The 19398-nt window shown below is 44.6% G+C and overlaps 1 protein-coding gene across 1 annotated transcript in view; it reads right to left on the minus strand.

Annotated features, from left to right (window-relative positions):
• The window catches only part of PHLDB1 (pleckstrin homology like domain family B member 1), a 181609-nt gene that overhangs the window by 142029 nt on the left and 20182 nt on the right, over positions 1 to 19398 (minus strand). The window contains exon 2 of the mRNA XM_073656591.1: positions 13413 to 13588. The gene's annotated coding sequence lies outside the window, so the exon portion shown is untranslated. The remainder of the gene's footprint in view (positions 1 to 13412; positions 13589 to 19398) is intronic.

Raw genomic sequence — 19398 nt, forward strand, 5'->3', positions numbered from 1 at the left:
GATTATCTACGGTGCCATGAGTTGTAATCTTCTTGATTATATTGCGCACCATGGGCAAGGGTGACATCAAGATCTCTGGAGATGGACTTGTAACCTTGAGATTGTTGATATTGTTCAACAATTTTGGTTCCCAAGTCCTGTTCCCAAGACAGTTCTCTTCTCCTTTTTCTGTTCTCCATGCTTAGTCTGGCACACACAGACACACAATGCAAAGATTGAGTCAACTTCTCCCCATTTTATCTGGTTTCAGGTGTGATTTTCATATTGACCATACCTGTTACTTGCTACAGGTGAGTTTGAACGAGCATCACATGCTTGAACCAAAGCATATACCCCCAATTTTGGAAAGGTGCTGACAATTTTTTCTGGTCCATTTTTGGGGGTTTGTGTGAAAATATGTCAAATTTGCCTTTTTTCCTCAGTTTTTTTTTGGGGTTTTCCAATACACACAAAGGAAATAAGCATGTGTATAACAAAAAATGTGTACTTGCAATAAATTTCTGGGAGAAATACTTCATTTTCTGGGTCAATTTCAGGGGTGCCAACACTTTTGCCAATGACTGTATATCGTAATGTGGCGCCCCTGTGGGTTCAGTCACCTCAGAGGTTCTGCATCTCACCCAGATGCATCTCACCCAGGTACTCCATCCTTACCCACTCTCAGGTAAGGATGGAGTACTGTCCATGACCCACCCACCTGCATCCAACACTACACCATTCCAGACCAGTAGGCGGAGCAAGATGCACTGGCTTATGCTGAGCCCTGTCCCTATTTGGAAGTGGGGGGAACCGAGAGAGGGGGAACCATGTAGTGGGTGTGGGTGGAGGAAGCAACACAGGGGAGCACTTTGAGTAGGGGTATAAAGAGGGAACCATCTTGGAAGAGACAGTTCAGTCTGAGGAGAGAGTCAGAGTGAGAGTTGGGAGCAGGAGCTCTGTAGGAGCTCTGCTCAGGAGAAGAGGAGGAAGGAGCGGGCCAAGACTGAGAGGCCCAGGAGGACAGACTGAGAGAGGACGGGAGCAGAGGGAAGGCTCCAGAGAGATAGAGGGGATCCAAGGGGCACGGGAAGTGCAGGAAGCCACCCGTGCGCCCAAATCTACACGGACGTGGAGGGATCAGGCCGCAGAGGGGACTGGCCCCTAACTAGTGGAAAACAACAAGGCTCAGCTAGATAACCGGAGGCTACTGTACTTTCAAGGTGCAGCTGCTCACTACCACAATTATATCGCCGAAAAGGTGGCCGCATAGGGTCCAGGGAACTGCAGGTCGCCCGACAAGATCCGAGGCTACCGGCTTGGGACACTGATTATGAGGCGCAGGGCAGGAGAGTGAGAACCAGCGCAGGAAGACAACCGAGGAAGGCGCATAGAACTGGGTCCCGTTTACGTACTCCTGAGATACTTGAGAGATTGCTGAACCCCTTCCTTGGTGAACGTGGGAGATTACACACTGATGCTGGTAACCTGGAGTCTTGAACAACTGTGAGTAAAACCTTGAAGACTGCACCCCACTGTGTCTGTGAATAATTGCTGCACCACCAGCCCTGTACTACACAGCACCAACAACATCTACCTCATAACATCACTATTTCCTGCCCTGGGGCTTAGCTCTGCCTGTGGAGAGCTGAACCAACTCTGCTGCGTCACCATCAGCTCCAGAGGATCTGCACCGCAGTGGCGGCCCCATATAGCCGCATACCACAGGTGGCGTCACGAACATTATCTATATAAAAACTTTATTCCTTTTCTTTATTCTCCTTTAATTGACCGCCCTGGGTCACGGACCAGGTCACTGCCACTGTGCCACTGTGACACCCCCAGCACTGACCGGCCCAGCTACCGAGTACCCCACGGCCCAGGGGGCGCGTCTGTAATAGAAACTTTTAAAAAAGTTTGTGTGAAGATGTATTTTATGGAAGAGCAAAGAATTTTACAGCATACCTGTTGTTTCAGGTGACTTTTCACAGTAGGCTGACATATGTGTTTATATGAGAAATGATGATCGATTGCTATCAGTGGGAAAAACAAGATAATCTGGTAGTTATGATACCTTTTAATGGCTAACTAAAATTAAATAAATGATGTTACAAAGCAAACTTTCAAGACTTCTTACGTCTCTTCTTCAGGCATGGTATCACAAAGTATCTGAATAAACACAAATTTATGCACACAAGAAAAAGAGAAAAAAAAGGCAGGGGTATGGCATAATATTATGCCATGCCTCTGCCTTTTTTTTCCCACTATTTTTCCCGCCTTTTTTTCCCCTCTTTTTCCTGCCTTTTCCCCCCTCTTTTTCACTGCTGTGACTCGCTGGCGCCTGCGCAGAAGAACAATGAAGCCAATGTTTATAGAAGGGCGGAAGAGGTAAGTATAATCCCTATTGCAGGGCGCAGACGCGGGATTCCGGGGCCAAAGCTACACGTCACAGGGCACTGTGACGCTGATGGGAGGGGGGTGGTACTCAAATGAACACCTGAGGCAGAGTTTTCTTCCAGGCACCACACGCCCCAAAGTCTGGAAGAATGCATTAACATAAAGGATTAAAAGATGATTTCTGAACAAGAAGACCGCAGATATGGGCATACAGGCATGATTAGTTTAACCATTCTATAACCTGTATGTCCATATTAATAGGTAAACGTCCCGGGGGCTGACAGATTCCCTTTAAGTACTCTTTTAATATGAATGCAGCAAATAAATTAAAATATAGCCTTGGTTACACGTCCAAGGAAACGGCATTGTGCCCAAAGGCTAAGAATGCTAGTTAACTAGAATTGCACTTTAAAGAAAAGAGTGGATTACTACTTAAAGGGGTTATCCAGGACTTTGGTGTTTTTTTTGCTTACAGGCAGGTAGTTGATAGCTACCTGCCTTGTTCTGCCCTGTGCTGATCTCTTCCAGATCAGAGTGGTCATGAACTGCTCCTGTCGCCGATTCTCCTTCGGGTGGCTTGATGTCAACAGAGCAACTTTTTTTTCCTCTGTTCTGCTCGGTCAACCGGGTGTCACTGTTGATGTCATACTGACTGACAGCCAGCTCCTTGCTGCCTAACTGTGCGGAGTTGGCTGTCAATCAGTATAACGTCGGCAGTGATGTCCCATCAACAGAGCAGACCATAAATGTAAGAGCTTCTCTGTTGACGTGAAGTCAAAATAAGCCAGAGAACAAATCATCTTAGGGCAGAACAGGCAGATAGTTAGCAACTACATCCTAGTAAATCCTTAACCCCATAGCCAAAAACAACCCCAAAGTCCACCATAATCCCTTTATAGAACAAACCATATGCTGTTTCTAAATACAAATGTAAACATAAATCTCATATACATTGTATAGCTTGAAGGGCTATTTTTGTCAGACCTGTTTGACTGTGAAATATCACTGGTTATGGAAGATCAAGCAATAAGGTCAAATATTGGTCAAATAATCTAGAGCATGATCAAATTGGCAAAGAGAGCATTTGTCTTGCTCTGTGTTACTAGACTATAGGGCCGATTCTTCAAAAATTTTGCTTTAGAAATCTGGCATAAAACTGGAATATCACTAACTTTTTGCATAACTTGTAGTTTTGCAAAAAGAATGCAATTTTTTTTGCATTTTTACTCTAATACCACAAATTCATCATAATTTACTCCACAAAAGTAGTGTAAATTAAGACACACATGGCAGCTGAAAGATGTGCAAAATTCATTAACAGGTCTCCTAAGGAATTTGGCTCATGCTATTCCAACGCCTCCTGTATTGATACTGGTGTACATTATGGCTACTGTATCTGTATTATTTTTTGACTCTGTGCCTGGTTCTTTGCTGTTACCGTATATTCTGTATTCTGACTCCTGCTCCATTTCCCAACTACTACTTATCTCATATCTTATCTTACTTATCGTCATCTACATAATTCTACTATTGTGCTACTGCCTCTAATCTAGTAAAGCTGGAAGCGCCACAGATCCTCCACACTCCATATAAAAGAGACAACCAAGACTTGTAGGTGAATTCTAAACGGATGGAAATATAAAGTGGATCCAGGAGAGGACTCCCAACCACAAGTCTGCACCAATATACACTACAGTATATGTGGAGAGGGTTTTCTAAGCCCCCATAAAATGATAAAATCTGGCGTCTAATCCCCCATGTCCCCGATGGATTTTGCTACGGGCTCGTAGAATTTCCAAAAATTTGCATTCTACAATATGTTCCATTTTCCTTCCTACTTATGCCTCCAAAAAGAAACAGAAAATCTTTGAAATAAATGAGGCTAAGGCAGTTATAAAATATTTCATCGCCTTCTTGTTCTAGATGTTTAGTGACAGAGAAATTGTGAGATAGAGTGGAAAAGCAGAAAATGTCATCATCATAGGAGCAGCTATTGTGTCAATCTATTCCTTATGCTTCAGCTTGTGCCGCTCTGTTATGCCACATAATTACTCTCACTACATTCCCTGCTAAGCTCTTTGTAACTTAAAGGGCTTGTCTGGTCCAAATCGCTAAGTCTGCAGTCACTTTGTGTGTCACTCTGTGGGTCTGCAGACTTATGGATCCCCCGAGTGCATGCACTGTGCGCTGCAGAGATTCACCGGTTTCTGACCTCGGCTTCTCCCTGCCCACTCCCCTTCAGTGATGGATCACTCTGCATACGTGTATAGGGAGAGACCTATCACTGAAGTGGAGCAATGGCTTTTAAAGTATGTTTTTCTTTGAAGTGCCGCAGCATATCGAATCACAGCTAATTCTTTTTGTGAGGCAAAACATTTCCCTGTTTCTAAACAGTATTTTACTTTGAAAAAAGAATCAGCTGTGATCCCCTGCTGTAATATCTGTATACTCTTTTGCTTCCTCCCCTGCCCAAGAGCTGTGGTATGATCAGACCATGTTCCTGTACGGTCAGACACAGACATTAGACAGTACACACCAGGGGCACATTTATAAGATTATCTCAGCACAGGAACATTTTTTAAAACACATCCAAATGTGGAAATTATTATTCCAAGATCTATTGATTAAAATCAACTTTTGTTTGTGGGAAAACCCCTTTAAGTTGATAAGTCATTATTTGCATGTGTCTGTTATATGACATGCTATTGCCATTTGGCAATTGGTTAGTGTGTGCTGTGTACCACTGTGTACCACTAGCTGTACTGGGCGGACATACCGCAGGTGCAGCTGGTGCAACTGCAACGGGGCCCGGAGGTCCAGGGGGGCCCTTGCAGGGTGGATAATACTGAGGGCAATCTGGCCAGTTTCTCAGAGCCCAAGGTTCCAGGGGACCCATGGCCAGATTGTCCTCATCACACACGGCAGGCAGGGAGCGATCCCTCCAGCTCCGCCGCCTACAGGAGAAAATGGTAGCGGAGCTGAGGGATCCGTCCTCTGCTTCCTGCTCAACGCTTTCTGTCTGGCACAGACGCGCGCAGCCTGATGACATCATCATGCAGCGCGCACCTGTATCGGAGAAAGTTGCTGACAACGAGGATGCTGCAGGGGAACGGGCAGAGAGGTAAGTGTTGTTTTTAATTTGTTTTATCCACTACACTGGGGAGAGGACACTGAGGTGTGGTGTGGGAGAGCAATGTTGAGGGTGATGAGGGAGAGCAATGATGGGTGCGATGGGGAGAGCAATGAAGAGGGTGATGGGGAGAGCAATGATGAGGGTGATGGGGAAGAGCAATGATGAGGGTGATGGGGGAGAGCAATGATGAGGGTGATGGGGGGAGAGCAATGATGAGGGTGATGGGGGGAGAGCAATGATGAGGGTGATGGGAGAGCAATGATGAGGGTGATGGGGAAAGCAATGGTGAGGGTGATGGGGATGAGCAATTATGAGGGTGATGGGGGAGAGCAACGATGAGGTTGATGGGGGATAGCAATGATGAGGGTGATGGGGGAGAGCAATGATGAGGGTGAGGGGGGAAAGCAATGATGGGGGAAAGCAGTGATGAGGGTGATGGGGGAGAGCAATGATGGAGGAGAGCAATGATGAGGGTGATGGGGGAGAGCAATGATGGGGGAAAGCAGTGATGAGGGTGATGGGGGAGAGCAATGATGGGGGTGACGGGGGGAGAGCAATGATGGGGGTGATGGGGGAGAGCAATGATGAGGGTGATGGGGGAAGATCAATGATGAGGGTGATGGGGGAGAGCAATGATGAGAGAGATGGTGAAGAGCAATGATGAGGGGAGAGCAATGATGAGGGTGATGGGGGAGAGCAATGATGAGGGTGATGGGGGAGAGCAATGATGAGGGTGATGGTGAGAGCAATGATGAGGGTGATAGGGAGAGCAGTGATGGGGGAGCGCAGTGAAGAGGGTGATGGGGGAGAGCAATGATAAGGGTGGTGTGCGACAGCAACAATGGGGGTGGTGTGCGACAGCAATGATGGGGGGTGGTGTCGGAGAGTAATGATAATGATGGGGGTGGTGTGGGACAGCAATGATGGTGGTGGTATGCGACAGCAATGATGAGGGTGGTGTGGGAGAGCAATGATGGGGGTCATGTGGGACAGCAATGATGGGGGTGGTGTGGGACAGCAATGACGGCTGCTGTGGGACAGCAATGATGGGGGTGGTGTGGGAGAGCAATGATGGGGGTGGTGTGACACAGCAATGATGAGGGTGGTGTGGGAGAGCAATGATGGGTGCGATGGGGAGAGCAATGAAGAGGGTGATGGGGAGAGCAATGATGAGGGTGATGGGGAAGAGCAATGATGAGGGTGATGGGGAAGAGCAATGATGAGGGTGATGGGGGAGAGCAATGATGAGGATGATGGGGGGAGAGCAATGATGACGGTGATGGAGGGAGAGCAATGATGAGGGTGATGGGAGAGCAATGATGAGGGTGATGGGGAGAGCAATGATGAGGGTGATGGGGGAGAGCAATGATGGGGGAAGCAGTGATGAGGGTGATGGGGGAGAGCAATGATGGGGGTGACAGGGGAAGAGCAATGATGGGGTGATGGGGGAGAGCAATGATGAGGGTGATGGGGAAGAGCAATGATGAGGGGAGAGCAATGATGATAGTGATGGGGGGAGAGCAGTGATGAGGGTGATGGGGGAGAGCAATGATGAGGGTGATGGGGGAGAGAAATGATGAGGGTGATGGGGGAGAGCAATGATGAGGGTGGTGTGTGACAGCAATAATGGGGGTGGTGTGCGACAGCAATGATGGGGGTGGTGTGCGACAGCAATGATGGGGGGTGGTGTCGGAGAGTAATGATAATGATGGGGGTGGTGTGGGACAGCAATGATGATGGTGGTGTGCGACAGCAATGATGAGGGTGGTGTGGGAGAGCAATGATGGGGGTCAAGCGGGACAGCAATGATGGGGGTGGTGTGGGACAGCAATGATGGCTGCTGTGGGACAGCAATGATGGGGGTGGTGTGGGAGAGCAATGATGGGGGTGGTGTGGGACAGCAATGATGAGGGTGGTGTGGGACAGCAATGATGGGGGTGGTGTGTGACAGCAATGATGGGGGGTGGTGTGGGACAGCAATGATGGGGTGGTGTGCTACAGCAATGACGGGGGTGGGGTGGGAGAGCAATGATGGGGTGGTGTGGGAGAGCAATGATGGGGTCATGTGGGACAGCAATGATGGGGGTGGTGTGTGACAGCAATGATGGGTGTGGTGTGGGACAGCAATGGCGGGGGTGGTGTGGAAGAGAAATGATGGGGGTGCTGTGGGACAACAATGATGAGGGTGATGGGGGAGAGCAATGATGAGGATGATGGGGGGAGAGCAATGATGAGGGTGATGGAGGGAGAGCAATGATGAGGGTGATGGGAGAGCAATGATGAGGGTGATGGGGGAGAGCAATGATGAAGGTGATGGGGGAGAGCAATGATGGGGGAAGCAGTGATGAGGGTGATGGGAGAGCAATGATGGGGTGACAGGGGAAGAGCAATGATGGGGTGATGGGGGAGAGCAATGATGAGGGTGATGGGGAAGAGCAATGATGAGGGGAGAGCAATGATGAGAGTGATGGGGGGAGAGCAGTGATGAGGGTGATGGGGGAGAGCAATGATGAGGGTGATGGGGGAGAGCAATGATGAGGGTGATGGGAGAGAGCAATGATGAGGGTGGTGTGTGACAGCAATAATGGGGGTGGTGTGCGACAGCAATGATGGGGGTGGTGTGCGACAGCAATGATGGGGGGTGGTGTCGGAGAGCAATGATAATGATGGGGGTGGTGTGGGACAGCAATGATGATGGTGGTGTGCGACAGCAATGATGAGGGTGGTGTGGGAGAGCAATGATGGGGGTCAAGCGGGACAGCAATGATGGGGGTGGTGTGGGACAGCAATGATGGCTGCTGTGGGACAGCAATGATGGGGGTGGTGTGGGAGAGCAATGATGGGGGTGGTGTGGGACAGCAATGATGAGGGTGGTGTGGGACAGCAATGATGGGGGTGGTGTGTGACAGCAATGATGGGGGGTGGTGTGGGACAGCAATGATGGGGTGGTGTGCTACAGCAATGACGGGGGTGGGGTGGGAGAGCAATGATGGGGGTGGTGTGGGAGAGCAATGATGGGGTCATGTGGGACAGCAATGATGGGGGTGGTGTGTGACAGCAATGATGGGTGTGGTGTGGGACAGCAATGGCGGGGGTGGTGTGGAAGAGAAATGATGGGGGTGCTGTGGGACAGCAATGATGAGGGCGATGTGGGATAGCAATTATGGGGTGGTGTGTGACAGCAATGATGGGGGGTGGTGTGGGACAGCAGTGATGGGGTGGTGTGCGACAGCAATGACGGGGGTGGTGTGGGAGAGCAATGATGGGGTGGTGTGGGACAGCAATGATGGGGGTGGTGTGAGACAGCAATGATGGGGTGGTGTGGGACAGCAATGATGGGAGTAGAGTGGGACAGCAATGATAGAGGTGGTGTGGGAAAGCAATGATGGGGGTGGTGTATTACAGCAATGATGGGGGTGGTGTGGAAGAGCAATGATGGGGTGGTGTAGGAGAGCAATGATGGTGGTGGTGTGGGAGAACAATGATGGTGGTGGTGTGGGAGAACAATGATGGTGGTGGTGTGGGAGAACAATGATGGTGGTGGTGTGAGAGAACAATGATGAGGGTGAGGGAGAGGACACTGAGGTGTGGTGTGGGAGAACAAAGATGGGAGGAGAGCAATTATGGGGGTAAGATGCATAGGACACTTTATAATAAATTGAAAGGTGGGAGAAGACGCTGTCAGGGACTTGCAATGAATTGGGAAGTGAGGGAGGATGCTCAGTACCCAATAATGTCTTATTCCACCTCCAAATTCATTATGATGCCATCAAGAACTTATAATAAATGGGTGTGGGGCACAGGACAGGGACTAGGGCTATGTGCACACATTCAGGATTTGCAGGAGAAAACTCTGCTGCATGTCCTAATGTGTTGGCAGGAAGAACGCTGCATAAAATAATTTTTTGTCACGTTTTTGACATGCTTTTGTTTCGGATTTTCCCCCACTCATTAGTAGGGGTGAAATACGCTGCAAGAATTGACATTATGCAGATTTTAATCTGCTGCAAATCTGCAAGGAAAAAATAAGCAATGTGTGCATGAGACTTCAGGAATCTCATCACTTTGCTTGTACTGTAAAGCATTGTATATTTTCCGTGGGAACATAGCGTTACAGTTAATTGGGGAGAGTCACAGAGACTGAATAGTTTATATTATTGGGCGGCGGAGATGGAGATTATAGTTAATGGGGGGCACAGTGCTGTTTATCACTTCATATTTTGATTGATGCGTGGCTAATAGTATATTAATGGTGGGGTACATATCTGTATTCAGGGGTGCAGTGTGGGTGAAACGCATGTGTATATACAATATAAGTGACTATGTTATTTTCTAGGCTGGAGATCATCGTGACAAGATGAGTCGTAGCTGGGAGATGTCGACATGAAGGTCTGACCAGATGGAGGAGAAAATGACTCTAATCAGATGAGATGTCAGCGGTAAGTGCCTGGATGTAAATATTATTCTGTATCTGCACTGTATGACTTGGAGTGATAATGTTATCTGTAAAATCCCTTAGGCTGCATTCTCACCTGTGATGCCAGATTTTTTTATTGGACAGTACAAGGACTTGTAGAGTTTTATAGATTCATTCACACATCCGTGAAAGTCACGAATCTGAGAATGAGATCTGTGAGGGTCAGAGAATGTTCTGATCTGTATAGGACATGCTTAATATGTCTGTAAAAGCGGGCATCACACCGACACTGCACACGGATACAGGAATGTAGCCTTATTATGTATAGCACAGTCCCTTAGTATAGAGTGTACTCACTTGTTGTGTATAGCACCATCCTTAGTTATATAGTTTCCTCTTTTATTATGTATAACACCGTCCCTTATTACGTACCATCCTCTCCAGTTATATATGGTGCCTTCTTTCATCATATAGCTTCCTCTGCTGTTATGTACAGTGCTGTCCCTTACATAGTGTATTCTTGTTATTTCTGTCAGTCACAGCGCCCTCTCTTTATTAAATAGTCCTCTCTTGTTAGATATAAAATGACTGCTGATGGAGCAGCCGGTGACCAGAAGACCAGTCCATCAGCTCCTCCATCAGAAAAGAAGCTTTCCCATGCTCCATCAGCCGTCATTGCATTATATATCTAACAAGATATGACGGTATGCAATAAAGAACAGGGTGCTATAGATAATCCGATATGTAAGGGACGGAGCTGTACATAACAAGAGAGGGCACTGTGTAATAAGGAACGGCAATATACATAATAAAGGAGACTATGTAAGATATATAAATATATGTGTGTGGCTATATATATATATATCTGTAGCTTTGTCACAATAAAAGGAGGGCGCCTATACACATTTCTTGCACAGGGGCCCCAAGCTGTCAGTGTCCACCCCTGTAGCAGTATACTATTGCTATACAGTCTTATGTCTGTATTTGGGTGTGTTGGTGATGCCATGCTGATGTAATGTGATGCTGGCTCATTATGTGTGTGTGATGTGATGGTGCTATGACAAATATGTGCCAGAGAAACAAGTAAGAAGTGAAGGTAGAGTTAATGAGTATACGAAAGATACAACCTGAGTGAAGAAATGCCTAATGCAGAGCATCACTGGTAGTGATTTAGAGGTCTAAATATTAAGATGGTTTAGCACTGCAGTAAGTGGCTGGTGACCTGGCTATTTCAGAGGTCAGTGTGAGGTTAGTGCCATAAACTTCTCTATAACCCCCCACCCAGTTGCATAGAGACAGCAGAAAAGCTCTTAATTTTCCACAAATATGTCAGACACACATCAATTGCACAGACATGAAGAGGAGAGTTGTGCATGCATAGAACTGTATACCTGCACAACAGCTAGCTAGCAAGTGAGGTGAGTAGCGCTAGTTATTAGGATGAGCTACCAGGGGACTTAGTGACAGAGGAGCATAAAATAAGCTCCAGCATGACCTGCTGTCTGTGTAGTTTGTACCAGGTAAAGGAGACCAGCCTATCTATGTACCACCATTAGAAGAGGACAAAGGGAGCAGAGAGGCTAATTCCTGCTTGTGAAGAGTGCATTCATCAGAATGGCAACAAGTAGCCACATTAGAGGCATCTGTAAACTGATGTCTGAGAATGAAGAGGAGAGCCGCACGAGAGACAGCTAGGAGACTTTCTCCTGTGTGTGCAGGACTTTGATGCTGTACCTTTGAGCAGTAGGCCACAAGAATGAGCAAAGCACCAGACAAACCACTACAGGGAATTTCTGCCAAGAGAGGTGACTGTAAGAGGGGCTGTGACTTCCACTGTGAGTGTGCATTAGACTGCAGATAAAGAAACAGAGACTGTGCCAGAATAAAGGAGGTGCTGCTGAAGGTATTGCCAGCAGGTGAATGTTTTGCAAGAGATAGTAAATGTTGCAAGTGTCTGCTCACTGTTGTACAAACCAATTGTCAACCTTTGTTCATGTTAAGCTGTTGCATCTTGTGAGATTCTTGAAACTATTAAGCTCATTGCCACATGTGAATTCATGTAAGACTCTGTAACTATTTATCCTCCATGTGAGGCTCCTTGTGAGTAAAGTTGTTAAAACAACATCTGTGGGCAAATTCCTTCTGACACCATTCCCTGAAAGGGCAACCATGCTACCACCAAGCTCAACCTTAATTGTTTTGGAAACAAAAGCAATTACAAGAATGTTCAAAATTCTAAAGAAAATATGGATATGGAAAAACATTGAACATTGGATCGCAGATAACAAGGTATCATCTTGTTCAGCTTCCTATGACCTGAGTGCCCATGTGGACATCTTACGAGGGTTGATCCTACTGGCAAATTCCCTTTAAAGATCCAAAATTGGATTGCTCCTTAAGGGGTTTACCATTCACTGATAATGGCATTTAGAGAATGGGCCTGATTCATCAAAACTTTTACCCCAGTATTCTGGCATAAAAAGATTTCAGAAGTCGCAAAATTTTGGCACAACTGAAGTTTGCACAAAATTTTTACAACTTTTGGCTTTCTCATGCCATTTTCACCCAACTCCGACAAAGTGGGGTGTTGTGACCGCCACTCGTCAAATTCATGCAGGTACTGGAGTAGGATATGGATGAGATGCATACTGATGTGCACGGCACTCGTCTGGCACACCTCTTCAGAGCTGTATCTGTCCCACAGCTCACATGTTCCCATCCTCAGTGTTTACCCACTCCACCTACAAAGCACCATCTCAGGACTCCGATATAGTCTTAAGACGGATAAATTGCTGCACACACGCTCAAGTGGGGAGCTGGGTACATATATGATTCTCTGACTACTTAACGGGTTGTAGTTGTCCACTACTCAGACAACCCCTTCTCAATCCTCCATGTTTCCCCTCTAGTAAAATAATAACACCTATACTCACCTCTTGTGCCGTTCCAGCAGTGTCGGCACTGGCTCTCCCAGAGACCACTTATTGTTATAGGTGATTTATAGCAGCAGATGCTAGTGTCATTGGGCAGACTTTTACTGAGACCAAAAAAAAAGTCAGAGGGAGGTGTACAGAGTATGATTCTAATAACAAGGTCTGAAACGCTCATAAATCTTCATTTTTCAGTGTTTTCTCATGGAGCTGATGGGTCACAGTACACCGCTCTATCATCAACCTGATTGTCTCCCCATATATATCACTATTCTTGGAAGATGTATGACTCCACATGAACACAATGGAGTGAGATGAAAGCAGAGGTGGCTCCGGAGTGGTCGCCCATTTGGGGTGCACTCAAATATCAAGACTATGTACACACTTCTGATAATGTACACACTTCTGATAAGCTTTGTGCAGCTGCGACATCGAATGTTTATATATCAAACCTCTTCACTGTTCATAAGAAAAAAACTAGAAAATACAGCAAATTCTCCATAACATCACATTACAGTAAACTAGCAGAGAGAAATACTATTGGGGAAATTGTACTTACAGGTGAGTTGGCTCAGGCTCAGGTGAGTCTGTCGGCAGACAGAAATATCCAGTTTTATATTGTGATTTCTGGAGGACAGAGGCATCTACTGGTGACCAGAAGGAAGGATGGAAGTTTTTTCATACGCTCCTTGGAAAACATTCTGCTAGTTTTGTCCTCATGGCTCAACCAAATAGCTGCAAAAAAACAAAGCAGTAAAATAATAGTGGATTTTGTCCATACTTTTTTTTTTATTTGTTGTAAGTTTTGGATCCTTTATCATCTCTTCGTCCATATTTTTTTCCGTCAAGAATGATTAGTTTATAATATGTTAGTGATCAAGCCTGCCCTCTATTGGTAGAGATGTGCAACTGCAGCTGTATCATGGTATAGGAGTATTCAGTCTGTGGGTAATGGCATGAGTTAGATGCTTTTTCTAATGGGAACCTGTCAGTCGATTCATGCTGCACATGGGCAACATGAATCAGAGCCTGGTGACACAATTGCAGCCAGATTTGTTTGCTCTTGCTTTTCAGAGAAAACATAGGTGGAAGAATTGACCAAGGACTATACTGAGAGATGTGACTAAACTGCTGCCACCTCCGGCCGGCTTCTACCCGCACCACTCTATTTGATTGACAGGTCTCTCCCATGTAGTGGCGGCGCCGACTAGTCACATCTCTCCCTTTGGTCCCCATCTGGAGCGTTTTAGAGAAAAACATACTGGGATGCAATCGTGCAGCCAGGCTCTGATTCATGCTGGAGTGGAAAGTGCGTCTGTCACCCTCTAAAACACTAATGGACTCAGGAATACTCCCAGAAATTTTTGTCTGTGAACACAGTTTGCCGTACAATCCACAAATGCAAGTGAAAGCTCTATAGTGCAAAGAAGCCATATATCATCACAATCCAGAAACGCTGCGTCTTCTCTGGGCCCAAGCTCATTTATAATGGATTGAGCAAAATGGAAAACTGCTCTGTGGTCAGGTAAATAAAAATGTGAAATTCTTTGTTGAAACCACAGCTGCTATGTCCTGCAGACTCAAGAGGAGAGGGACCATCCAGCTTATCAGTGCACAGTTCCTGCACCTCTGATGGTATGAGGTTGCATTAGTGTATATGGCATGTGCAACTTATACACCATGAAAGGCGCTATCAATGCTGAGCTTTATATAGAGGTTTTAGAACAACATTTGCTCCCGTCCAGACAATTATTTCAGGGAAGGCCTTGTATATTTCAGCAAGACAATGCTAAACCACATACTGAATCCATCATTTTGGAGTATGCTTGAAATATAAACCCTACTCCAAAACCAAGCCCTAGTTAGTCAGGGCCGATGTCAGGGGAAGTCAAACTGGGTAATCGCCCAGGGCCTCCCTCTCTTACGGGCCCCACGCATTTTGATTCCGAAGTGAAGACTGATAAAGGACCTTTGGTCACATCACAGTCATGATGTCACCAAAGCTCTTAACTGCAGGAGTCTAGAGCTGAAAAGGAGACAGGCTGGTATGTACCGTATCTGCAGTGTGTACTGTATATACATGTGTATGTATGTGCTGTGTATGTATGTGCTGTGTGTGTATGTATACATGTGCATGTATGTGCTGTGTGTGCATAGATACATGTGCATGTATGTGCTGTGTGTGTATATATACATGTGCATGTATGTGCTGTATGTGTGTATATACATGTGCATGTATGTGCTGAGTGTGTGTATATATACATGTGTATGTTTGTGCTGTGTGTGTATACATGTGTATGTACATTTCTGCCAGAGGCGCACAGCACTTGTAAGATTCCTAATTTATTAAGTGGTGTTCACCTTTTAATGAATTAGGTGCATCTTACTCTAGTGGCCCCAGTCATTAAGAATGGCCTACACAACTCCAGTATTAATGAATCAGATCCATTGTTCTAGTTAGCACATCGCCCGGTATAAACAGGAGATGTGCTGCCTATAACATGATATGTATGGGGACAGAATGATCTATTAGTGATCGTTCTAACCCCATTGTTTTTCATCAGCCTGTGTAAAAAGAAGATTGTTGTACATGGAAAAAGGAAATAGGATCTCAAGAAATTTATGATGGAATTCAGGGTTTGTGGAGTTATGATGTTCCAGAATGTGATCACATGATTATATTGGAATAAATGTTGATTTTTTTTGTTCTTGAATAAATGTGGATTGTTGTTCATGGAAAAAAAATAAAATATCCCCTGAAAATAAGCCCTAACCCATCTTTCAGAGCAAAAATATAAGACGCTGTCTAATTTTCAGAGAACCAGTACATTCTTCTCTGATATAATATGGCAATAAGAGATTTGCATATCATTGCATCCTTGTTTTCTTTACATTTTAACAGCATCCCGACTTTTTTGAAATTAGGATTGTACAAAAAAAATTTCGTATAACTTCTAGAGCTTGTTATGTTTTGATAAAAACTCCAGTGACCTCAATAACTATACAAGATCACCAAAATGCTTCAAATTGGTCTTTTCCAAATTATACGATAAGATCAAATTGCAGCATTTTGGAAAAGAGAGCAAAAAAAAGTTGTGAAAATGTTGAAATAGCATCAAAAGGCTATGTTTCAAATTGGTAATGTTCTATAATTGTATTTGTTTCTTCCTTATATCGTGAGCTGTGCTTTTCACTTACTACACCCCCTAAAGCTTATCTAGAATTTAATTTCTCATTTCATCTATGCAATCTGACCAATTTAAAGGGGTTGTCCACTATTCGGACATTCCCTTCTCAATCACCATAATCACTTTCTTCAGAAGAAACTGACACTCAGAAAAAGTGATGCTGCGAAGGAGGGAGAGTGAAGTGGTCACTGATTGGCTGCAGGGCTCATGTGACATAACAATGTAACCCGAACCTCCGCAAGAGCAGGCGCCAACATCATTGTTTCATATAGGTGTTACTTTATATGGGGGAATTACGGTGATTGAGAAGGGGTGTCCAAGTAGTGGACATTCCCTTTAATGAAACCCAAACTCTTCTCATGTAGTACAGTTGCCAAAACAGTGTGTATATGTGGCATGAACAGTATATAAGTAGGACAGATATGTTCTTTTGCATTTTTCTCCACTAGTATCACCCACACGTCCCTATCATTATAGCTTCTTCTGCATTATTTACTTTGCTTCTCATCCTGACTTTTGTTATTTCTTATGGTACATAAATATGTATTTATTAGCACACTTTTCTGAAGAATATCACAACCATAAAGGTCTAGCAAACAAAATGGCAGCATAATTTGTATCCAACAAGCCAGCATTAGAAAAGTGACACAGTGACAAATATTCTTCCCTTATTAGCTTATGGTTTCCATCAGTAATATCTATACATACATAAGATATGTGAGCATTCCTCTGTCCTAGCCATGCATCCCCAGATACTGATCGTCTGCTCTTATTAAATACTGTTCTACGTCGTCTCACAAAATTGTTGACAATAAAACTAAAGTGTATTTTTGGTCTTCAGCACATATCTCTGTGCAGTGCAGACTTTGTATACGGGGCTCGGCCGGCAGCAGATGTTTCTCAGATGAGCTCGCATGCAAGTACATAACTATTTACAGACTTCTCCCTTTCATGTCTTCACTTGAAAGGAAATATTATAGTAGTAAGTTATTGCCGGCACTTATGGCCATAAATTTACCGAGTTGCATGAAGATTTCAACCAACTATGATAAATAACCACAACCTGTAATCTGCGATATGCCAAATACCTGAAGAGGATAGATGGAGTCAATGTGGGGACAGGGATGTCTTATCTGGGGATAATGGGCAGGTGATATGACTTATACCTCTGATTCCCTCATAGAAGTCAACTGGGTGGGTTAATAATTATGGGAAATGTAGACCATGCTTTATTATCAGTAGTTCTGATTTAAAGAGGTCTTCTCAAGTTTAGAAGTTATCCTCCATACTTCCCAATTCATTCCTAAAGGGACCACCAGAGATAGAGGAGAGCTGCGCTTGGCTGGACTTTGGCATTCCCATAAGAATGAATGATGCGGCAGTGCGCATGATTAGCCACCGCAGCAGTGCGCATGATTAGCCACCGCAGCAGTGCGCATGATTAGCCACCGGATCAGGTGGGGGTCCCAGTGATCGGACCCTCAGTGATTGGGAAGTTATCTCCTATACTATGTATAGGGTATAACTTACAAACCTGAGAATACCTCTTTAACAAGTTTATTTCATTTTTTTTTCCTGTGAAAGAGGTCAGATCAAAAAGTTTTGTGATTTTAGCTAACTTTTCCTTGTGATTTATTGATGTCGGCTGAGCTTCTGTGGCTTCATGTCTGCACAGATGAAGTACTAATGTAATAAGTATAAACTGCTCTGCACAATAAAACAAGGCAAACAAGATGAAATGGGACAATCATCAAGCGAGAAACAGAACAAGCATAAGATAGAATTACACTTCACCAGATCCATACATGTCAATGATTCATTTATCATCTACCAATTAAGTCGTCTCTTGACTTCTAAGAAGTTTACAGTTTTTTTCTTCCGTGTATATGCAATTGTTTGCTTACACGGTTACCAACTGTTCAGAAATTTCTGGACAGTCCGTAAAATTAGGGCATTTTTCTTACAAATCTTAATGATTTACGATATTATGGTATTCTGATGTGTCTGTAAAAAATGTTGGCTCTCTGTGATTTTTGGATAAGCTGTCCAGGAAAATTCTATTTCAAGTTGGCAAACCTGAAACCTTTTTGTTTATCAGCAAGAACAAAAAAGGAAACTAATTTCTGCGAATTTGGGAGTGTTTTCAGTCCGTTTATTTTAAAGGCTTCCTAGGGTTCCTTGCATAGCAGAAAGAAAAATAAAATACAAAAAAACATCCACTGTCGAATAATATGTGGACTACTTTCCTTGTTGGCTTTTCTCCATCTATCACTGGCCCATAATTCTGATCAGCTCATTTATATATAAGAAAAACCTGGATTTCTCTGTAATATAACATCAGATCACAGATATCAGGGTATCACTGTATTCAGCTTCCTATGACCTACATGCCCATATACACGGCTTAGGAGGGTCGATCCTACTGACAGATTCCTTTAAAGTACTCCTTTACTCCCTTTATCTTCTTCTTTACTCCTATGCATTTTTGCGCCTTTAATCTTTCTTTTCTTCCTTTGGTTGGTGCTTTTTTGTTACATTTCTTCTATCCTAATACCTGCAATGTCTATTTTCACTGCCCCCTTCTTTCAGGCTTTGATTCTTGTTCAGTAAATCACAAAATCTTAAAAATATGTCTGGAATTTTCAGAGAGCAGATAACAAAGTGAAGCCAGTGTGGGACTGAATATATGGGCAAATAGACAAGAATGCTGCGTGGCACCTGAAAAAATAGCTGACCTAAGAGAGCAGAGGGAAGACGCTGAGCAGTAAGAGATATTTAATATTCCTTCATGTATTCATTGTGTGTTAATAAACTATAAAGGGAACCTGTCATCTGAAAAAACACAACCTGCAGATATGGGGTTAATCTGCAGGGTAATAGCGTTCTGAACCTGCCTCGCACAGGCACTCAGACCCCCGCTGCAGGGAGCAAATTATCTTTATTCCTCCCGGCAGCGTTCGGCGTTCAGTCTCGGGGGCCTCCTCCAGCACGGCTTCAGTTACCTCTCTGTCCATAGAGAGCCATTCTCTCAGGCAGCTAGTCCTGCAGTGATAATCTCCTGCTGATAAAACATTCATTGTATTGAAACAACAGCACATAGCCTAATAAGTGACACATCGCTCAGATTAGTTTCTTAGCTCCTATCTCATGCTGCTCTCAGATTACATAAGAGAAGTCAATAATGATAAAGTGCAGGGCAGAAAAATATTAATCAAAGTGATAAAAAACTTTTGTTGCAAAAAAAACAATTAAAAGATAAATAGTTCATAATGGTAGTTGTCCCAACACAGAGGACACAATTGACATGTATTGGTGAGTGAGCCATAGGGAAAAGAACCCCTGGAAGCAATAATACAT

Source organism: Phyllobates terribilis, unplaced genomic scaffold, assembly GCF_046119375.1.
Source record: "Phyllobates terribilis strain yellow unplaced genomic scaffold, ASM4611937v1 Scaffold_12__6_contigs__length_324123572, whole genome shotgun sequence".
Taxonomy (NCBI): domain Eukaryota; kingdom Metazoa; phylum Chordata; class Amphibia; order Anura; family Dendrobatidae; genus Phyllobates; species Phyllobates terribilis.